This window comes from Nannospalax galili, unplaced genomic scaffold (genome assembly GCF_000622305.1).
Source record: "Nannospalax galili isolate Female #2095 unplaced genomic scaffold, S.galili_v1.0 scaffold510, whole genome shotgun sequence".
Classification (NCBI taxonomy): Eukaryota; Metazoa; Chordata; class Mammalia; order Rodentia; family Spalacidae; genus Nannospalax; species Nannospalax galili.
The window spans coordinates 3,448,453-3,456,979 of NW_008329677.1; the positions used below are offsets into that span (position 1 = coordinate 3,448,453).

An 8,527-nucleotide genomic window follows, 5' to 3' on the forward strand; every position below is an offset into this window, starting at 1 on the left:
TTCTTGATCTTTACCAGCGACACATCAAACAAAGTTTTAATATCCAGAATATATAACAAACTCAAAAAACAGAGAATCGAGAAAGGAAGTAACCCAATTAAAAGATAGGCTAAGGAGTTGAACAGAGAGTTCTCAAAAGAATAAGTAAATATGGCTATGAAACATCTTAAAAGATGTTCAACAACACTAATAATTAGGGAAATGCAAATTAAAACCACTTTAGTATTTCACCTTACCCCAGTCAGACTGGCTAAGATCAAGAAAGCAAATGATACAAATGTTGGAGAGGATGTGGGGAAAGGGGAACACTCATCCACTGCTGGTAGGGCTGCAAACTGGTTCAACCCCTATGGAAAGCAGTGTGGAGAACTCTTAAAAAACTACAAATGAACCTACCATTTGACCCAGTTATACCACTCCTTGGTATATACCCAAAGAACTCATCCTATTGCAGAGACACTTGTACATCCATGTTTGTTGCTGCTCTTTTCACAATAGCTAAGAGATGGAAGCAACCTAAGTCTCCCTCAATTAATGAGTGGAAAATGAAAATGTGGTTTATTTATATGATGGAATTTTACTCAGCAGTAAAGAAAGATGAAATCATGAAATTTGCAGGTAAATGGATGGAACTAGAATAACTGAGTTAACACAATCTCAGAAAAAAATTCGACATATGTTCTCCTTCATATGTGGATCCTAGAACCAAACCCTGATGAGTGAGTATGTATCCATACATAACTACAGGAACCAGGATAATGGAAAGGAAACAGGGAGGTAAAGGAAAAGAAAGAACCTGAAAGGGAAGAACAATAGGAAGCATGCCTTAATAAGGGAGATATGGATAAAAACTGTGTTAGTTTAAGGGAGCGGAGAGGGAAGGGTATACAAGGAACCTAGGGGATAAAGGGAAAGAAGGAGCTCAAGAGAGGTAGGACCATAGGAGAAGGATATTAGTAAGGGAGAAAGGGGGGAAATTGGGGCACCTTAAGTGGGAAAACCATGATGGAGGGGTGAGACAATGAGAGACATAAACAATACCTAGGTAGCTTTGAAAACCAGAGAGAACCATATTACTCCTACAACCAACTGACAAATTATACATAGCAGATCAAGAAATATATATCTAGGTAAGGTTTATCTGAGAACAAATGGTCTTTACCCAAGATTTATCTATATGATACACTAATTCAAAGTACCAGACTTGGTGGAACTAACCTTCTTGGGTGTTTAACAGACATACTTTGAGGCCTATAATAATTTGGTCAGAGGGACGTAAAGGATACTTTTTGTTCCTAGCCCTCCTAGGTCACCTAGTTCCAGGGGACTATGAGCATCTCAAAATGTCCTATAATGGTGGTGGGTCACCTGTCCTCTTGATCAAGGAGGCTGAGGAGACCCCACCAGATGGACTTGAACCAGTGTCCAGTGTATAAAGAGGAGGGTCAACACAGAGGAATCATTTCCTCCATGCTTCCAAGCGAAGCCAACCATGGTCGAGCAGGACCTCTATCTTATCTTCACATAGGTGGAACTGGTAAAAGAAAGGAGCCAGGGGCTCCTCCCAAGCCCATGTGACCCCTGAGGAACAGATCTTCAAACGACCTTAAAAGTAAAAATAAATCGATTTATCTGGACCAACTGTACAGCTTAAACACCCAAAGGGTTAAGTATAACCAAAGATTAAAGGGGCCTATATAATTTCATAAGAGTCCATATAGTATAGCTAAAGGCTACATGACAAGCAACAATGCCAGATAGAAGATACCTTCTTTTGAGTTGTTGGCCAGGGTGGCCAAAGGGATTCCCAGATAGTAACCCAGCATAGAACTGGGAAATTGAACAGCAGACCCCAATCTTATCCAAAGGAATATTGACAACTGATTACGGCTAGATGATGAACACCTGACCATCCTAAAACAAAGACCTCTAGATATGCTGACTAGATTCACCAGAAGGGCAAGTAGTGGGGAATGGCTGGGGGCGCTGACAACACAGCAGACAGCAAAACTTTTTAATTTTTGACAACATTTAAAAATAGAATGTGGGACTGGGGATATATCTCAGTAGAATGCTTACTTAGAATATGCAAAGCCTAAAATTAAATAAAATAAAGGTAAACTGCCCCCAGGCTGTCCATGGCTACAGGATGCTGAAGCTGGCCAACTCGATTTTGTGTTTAAATCCAAAACAAATGGAAGCTTTCAAGTCATTCTTTTTGTGCTGACTTAAAAGGTAATAGAATTCTGAATCTCTCAAGGAGTAAAACAAAGATTTAAAAAATACTAGTGACATAAAATTAAAGCAAAAATCAAGACATTGCTGGTGCTGGAGAGATGTCTCAGTAATTAAGAACACCGACTGTTCTTGCAGAAGACCCGGGTTCAAATCCCAGCACCCACATGGCAACTAACAACTGTCCGTAACTCCAGTTCCAGGGGATCCGACAGCTTCTTCTGTCCTCCATGGGCATTGCATGACACGGGTGCACTTACTTGCATGCAGACATAACACTCATATACATAAAATAAAAATAATAAATAAAAAATTTGTCAGTAGGTTAATAATATAGAAAATTATGTTAGGTGGCATTACAACTTTTTAAACTGTTTTGAAAACACAAAGCTCCAAGGCATATTTTCACCTGTGCTCAGGCTTGTGTATTTAGGTTTTAAGCTGAGTTTGGTTACTGGGAGATGAATGCTTAATGTTTTTATGGCTTTCCCATTCATTTTCATCATGGAAGATTAAATATTTGATTTGCTTTAAAGTTATGGCTGAAGTGCCAATTCTCTAGAGAAAAGGCTATTATTTATAGTCTAACTAAACCCAAGAAACAAGACACAATGCCTAGTGTCAAGAAAAGGAAAAACTGGATGGCTGCCCTCAGTCTAAGGAGTAGGCGCTGGAAGCCCAAGCTAGTGTCCACTTCAGGCGCAAGACAAGTGCTCCCCACTATAATTAGGCCTGACAGATGTAGATCTCTATGACCTTCCTCAGGGGATAGGCACAGTGGGGGACAGCTCTCCAACATGTCCCCCTGTGGGCCAGGGAAGCCTGAGAAGACAGTGAACAGGAACACTGGGGGTTGGTCAGTGTCTTTTTTCTGCAAAGGCTGCTACACCAGTTCTAGAATTGTAACTTCCACTACAGCTTCAAGAGGTGAGTCTGATTGTTTTAAGAGAAGAAACAGGAAGCAGAAATCACATAACAACTCATATGGCAACCAGAAGAATGAAAGTAAGACCTGGACAACCTGAGCTAGTACCTACTCACGTAACTAGCATAACATCTCACCTAGGCCTACCATGTCTTCTTGCTGCCCTTTCTACTCCAACATGAGGGTGGCCTCTGGCTTCCCCTCCATCCGGACCTCTGCTCCTCCCACTGGCTACCTCTCATCCTGAGGTTTTACCTTCTGCCAGCCAGGCAGAGGCTTCCCCTCCACCGTCCCTCTTCATCTCTGCCCCCTGTGACCTGTCTTTATATGGCATATTTCCCTCCTCTAGACAGATTATAAACCAGTAACACCAGCAATACTTGCATGGCAATACTGGCTATTGAGATGAAAAAGAACCATGAAGTTCTAAAAGAAGTAGGAATAGCTTTATCTGATGTGTAAATGTATATCACATAAAATGTTAGCTTTGTGCAATATATACGTATATGTATATATATACATGTATACATGTATATGTATATAAACATATATGTATACATATACATACATATACATGTATATGTATATATAAACATATATGTGTGCATATACATGTATATGTATGTATATACATATATATCATATAAAATGTTATTGCATGCTCAAGAATATTTAACATTATTTAAAAACCAAATATCATATTATTGATATCACTACCCCACATCATGTTTTTCAGTTCATGAATAAAAATCAATGGCTTTAGGGATGAGTATCAAAGCAAGAATCAGATGAGCTAGTGGCTGGGACCAATGAGGCCCAATGTGACCTGAGTTCTCTCCAACCCATACTTCACTCACACATGAATATGTGAGGTAAGTCAATCAAGACCAGTTATCACAGTGCTGTCATCTCCTATAGGCACATTAGAAAAAAACACAGTGATAGAGGGAAGGTGTAGTGGAAGTCAAGACACAAGAGGATTCATTCACAGCCTCCCTAAACTGTCTGCGAGCCAATGGCCCAGGCTTTCTGAGCTCTCTACTAATTCCTTTATCTGTTGGGAGTGGGCACTACCACATACAACTATAACTAATATATCTCCATATCTGGACATGCATATTCCAAAGGCCATAGACATATTACATAGATATTCCCTTTAGAAAGGAAGAGAAGGCAGAAAAGCACCTTACTGGCAGCCACCTCTCTTGCAGTGTGGTACCTCCAGGATAAACCTGTGTGCAGATTTCCTTTAACCAGTATATGAGCTGAATGTTTCAAAACGCATGCTTAAGATGTTCCTCAGCTCCAACCCCACAGAATCAAGGTGACTAAAGTCACTCCAAATAGGTATTATTAATGCTCTGTCCCTCATCTGTGTGTTTACTCTGTCAATACCTCATTCTAAACAGTCCCACCTCTCTCCCATAGCCCACTGTTTCTTCTCTGGACTTCTGCAGTTGCCACCAAACTGGCCTATCTGCTTCCAGTCTCACCCCATAAGGCTGAATGATGATGTTTTTAAATGTATATTGTATACCGAAAAGCTTTGGGGGGTTCCTTATCTCCCCAGGATGAAGTCCACATTCCCTTAAGTTACAAACCAGATATTGAATGATCCCAACCCTCCAACTTTCTAACCTCTCAGAAACTATCCCTCTACCCAACCCTTCAGTCAGTCTTCACTTCCCTTCTTCCAATGCTCATCTGTCTTTCTTGCCTTCCAATAAATGAACATTGGCATCTTGCTATAGATTGGATCCTTTGTGTACCGCAAAATCCCACATATTCAAGGCTTAGTCTCTGCAGTGGCGTTATTAAGAGGCAGTAGAATTTTTAAGAGATAGATCAGCAAGAGACTTTCAGGTTATTGGGGGTGTGTTCCTGAGGAGACTGTAAAATCCTAGCCTCTTTCTCCTTTTTTTGCTTCCTGGCCATGAGATAAACAGTTGGCTTTACTACATGTTCCCACTATGATGTGCCACCTTGCCACAGGCTCAAAAGTTAAGAGGGTCAATTAATTGGCTGAAATCATTGGCTGAAACCTCCAAAACTGTGAGTCAAAATACTTTTTCTTTATAATTTTATTATATCAGATATTTTGTTTTAATAACCAAAAAGTCAATACATACTTACTCATTTCTTGCCTTAGGCAGCTCTTCCCTACCCTTGTCCCTCATCTGTCCAGTTCTACGTGTCCTTCAAAGTCTGGTTCCACAATCCTCTCTACCCCACACCATGTTCACATCCCTACCATAATGTACCTTGTCATGATATAACTGTTTCTGTTTTTCTCTTTGGATGTGTTTTTCCTGAGTCAGGGCCTGGATCCTTCACAGTTGTACTCCAGTGTTTGGTCCAGGGTCCATCTAATCAGAGGCATTGCTGAGGGAAGATTTTGAGCAAAAGGCCATCAGAGGCCTCTGGGTGGTTGATTTAATGCTACATTGAAAAAATGGGCATGGAAATGATAAAGAAGAAGCTATCAAGTCAGGAAAAATGAACTAGCAATGTCAGCTGGGCGTAGTGGCACATGCCTGTAATCTCAGTGCTCAGAAAACAATGCAGGAGGATTGCTGGGAGCTTGAGCCCAGCCTAGTCTACATAGTACATTTGAGGCCAGTCAAGACTACATAGCAAAATCCTATCTCAAAAGAAAAAAAAGACAGAAAGAAAAATAAACAAGCAACACAAAAATCGGAAATGTCATACATGCTGAAAGGAATGATGCAGAACATAGGGCAGGCCATGGTGGGAGGAGGCAGCTACAGAGGGCAGCGGTCTCCATTGTAGTGGCCAAGGGCAAGAGCAAAGGGGACAGGATGGCAAAGGAAAACTGATAGAGCCTGACAGTGGGCTAGCTCACAGAGGTTGTAAGGGTCAGGCACTGCAAGAGGGGTACACACATGCCCACTGGATGCATACCACCGCCTGCATGCACTCTGCCTTCACACATCCTGATGAATACAACACAACCTTACTGCCAACATCTCTCTCCATCCTGGAGAGTCGTACATTTAGGAATGCTATAAACGAATGTTCATAAGATGAACTCTGCCCCAAAGCCATTCTCACCTCAACTCATTTCTGTGCCCCTAAAATGTGTTCAGGGGAGAACCTCCTACCTGAGCTCCTGCTTCTTCATCTATGGCTCCCGCTCAGAAGACACATCGCCCTCCGCCCCACTGCTGGCACTGCGGTCTTCTTTTCGGGGAGCATTTCGTTCTTTGCTTGATTCAGAAGGCCCCTTGGCTCTGGTCTTTTCTTTCCTCTGCTGCTGTTTCTCAAGCTTTGACAGCTAATTAAAAAAGAAAATGGTTTATAGTCATGAACATGTAGCTGCGTAGCCAAGGCACCAGGACTTCCAGGTGGAAACCACTGGAAAAACGTCTGCTTGATAGCTGGCATATTACAATGGCTCACAAATTCAACTACATACCAACACTCATCAGAGAGCACCTGGATCCTTAACACAGATTCTCCACATGTGCAATTCAATTCTGACTTATCCTTACCCAGCATGTGGGATGTGAGGATGGCTGAGCAACTGGCTTCTTCCACTGGCTCAGAACTCCATAAATGGCAAAGGCTTTTAGCTCACTACTGTTCTGACAGCTCTCTAGCTTTTCTCATTGTTGTCTTCCCACTTACTATTTTCTAAAAAGTGCTCAAGGCACTCCACTGTTTGCTAACAGTAATGGAGAATACAATGCATTAAGCACATTGAACACTGTCTCAGTTAGTTGTTCCTTGAGCCTGTAGCCTGGCTCACCCAAGCTGTGTTCCTACTATGCTAATGGGAGTCACACCAGCTGCCACCCACTGCAGCTTTCTATGGAAGGTGGTGATATGCTGTATAGGTCTGATGTGACCTGGACACATTTCTTCCTTGGATATCTCCCCAGTGGTTTCAAAGAAACCACAGACTAGACAATGGAAAGGTAGGCAGAAACTTAGCTTATCTCACTCTGATCAACAGCATGACCACTTCAAAAAGGCCTGCTGAGAAGCCTGGCCAAGTTTTGGTTCACGAGATTTTCTTAGACCAAAAAAGGCATCTGTACCAGGGTCTGAGAGACAGTAACACCCAGCTCCATCTGCTTCCCAGACCAAGTCTTCAAGCATTTTCTCCACACAAAAAGAAGGAAATTCAATGAAAGGCTAGTCTTGCACAGCTGGCCTCTGCCCCATAGCCAAAGACACAGGTACTTTACACAATCTTACAGAACATTGTGTCTATTATAGCTAGACTTTGAACTCAACCTTTTATTGATATACAATCAGTAATTCTCAATGTGGTCCAGTAAACCAAATTTATTAATGATTGGTTAACAGCATTATCTTTCCCAATTCCCATTAACCTGAAAAGCTACAGCAAACATCCAGGTTGGTTAAGGTGCTTACTGGATTTTGTGCTGATTTTCACCTTTGACTCAGGGACCTTCTTCCCAGGTAACTTCCCTTATAAAAGATTCCACCTCTGTGCACAAAGAAGCTCATAAGAATGTGTAGTGTAGTATTAGCAAAAACCTAGAAACAATGCAAACATCCATCAACAGGACAGACAAATGTAGCCACAAAAATGATAATGCAGGAAAAATTTACAAGTATAAAAAGAGAAGGCTTTAAAATAATGTTGCACAAAACCAAACTAAGTGCAGAAGGTTATAACCAATAGGATTCTATTTATAAAGAAACAGCACTACATACTGTGATGAGCTCACACAAATGGATGGGAAGGATATACAGCAGCTTCAGTATATAGTTAACTTGAAGGGAGAGAGGAAAACAGAAATGTAAAGTGAATTTACATAGGTTTCAGTTGTGACCACCAACTTGTACTTCTTTAAGAATAAAACCAGATCTGGAGCTAGACTCCTGACTAGGGCCAGTCCATGAACTATTTGCACAGGACACTTAGACCACAGATAGAAAAATGCTCATGCTAAGATGTAAGTCAAAACATATCTTCCTTCAAGGACAAAGTTGTCCAGTGAAAGGTAACACCGCCTCTGCCATGATCTTACTGGTGTGGCGACTTCATGTTGGCAGAAGCTCTTTGTCTGACCTTAGCCTGGTAACAAACAGCTCATGTTCTAGTCCTTTAAGTAGGAATGATCTAAAGAAAAGATGACAAAAATTTAGCATTTTTTTAAAATCTGGAAAATGATAACAGAACTCCTTGCTATGCTTTTCTCTACAGTATTATTTTTCTATGGATAATTATTTTTCTCTACATATTCTACCACAGATGAGGAAGGGCTTTCTATACCAAGAATGCCTTTTATTTCTCTTTTAATACTGAAAACTTTTTCTTTTTTTGAAAACATGAGGAGAGATATGGGCCCCTCCGTCTATTCTTTTTGTAGA

General features: G+C 41.1%; 1 long non-coding RNA gene across 3 annotated transcripts in view; it reads right to left on the minus strand.

Annotated features, from left to right (window-relative positions):
• Positions 1 to 7,581, minus strand: part of LOC108491241 — a 30,463-nt gene extending 22,882 nt beyond the window's left edge. The window contains exons 1-2 of one of the 3 annotated variants that reach the window (XR_003850900.1): positions 7,562 to 7,581; positions 6,283 to 6,455 (exon numbers count right to left, since the gene is read on the minus strand). This is a non-coding gene — a long non-coding RNA (uncharacterized LOC108491241). Of the gene's footprint in view, positions 1 to 6,282; positions 6,456 to 6,596; positions 6,617 to 6,672; positions 6,692 to 7,561 lie in introns of those variants that run through there. The other 2 variants (XR_001872640.1, XR_001872639.2) reach the window with 2 other exon arrangements.
• Positions 7,582 to 8,527: the final 946 nt, after the last annotated feature.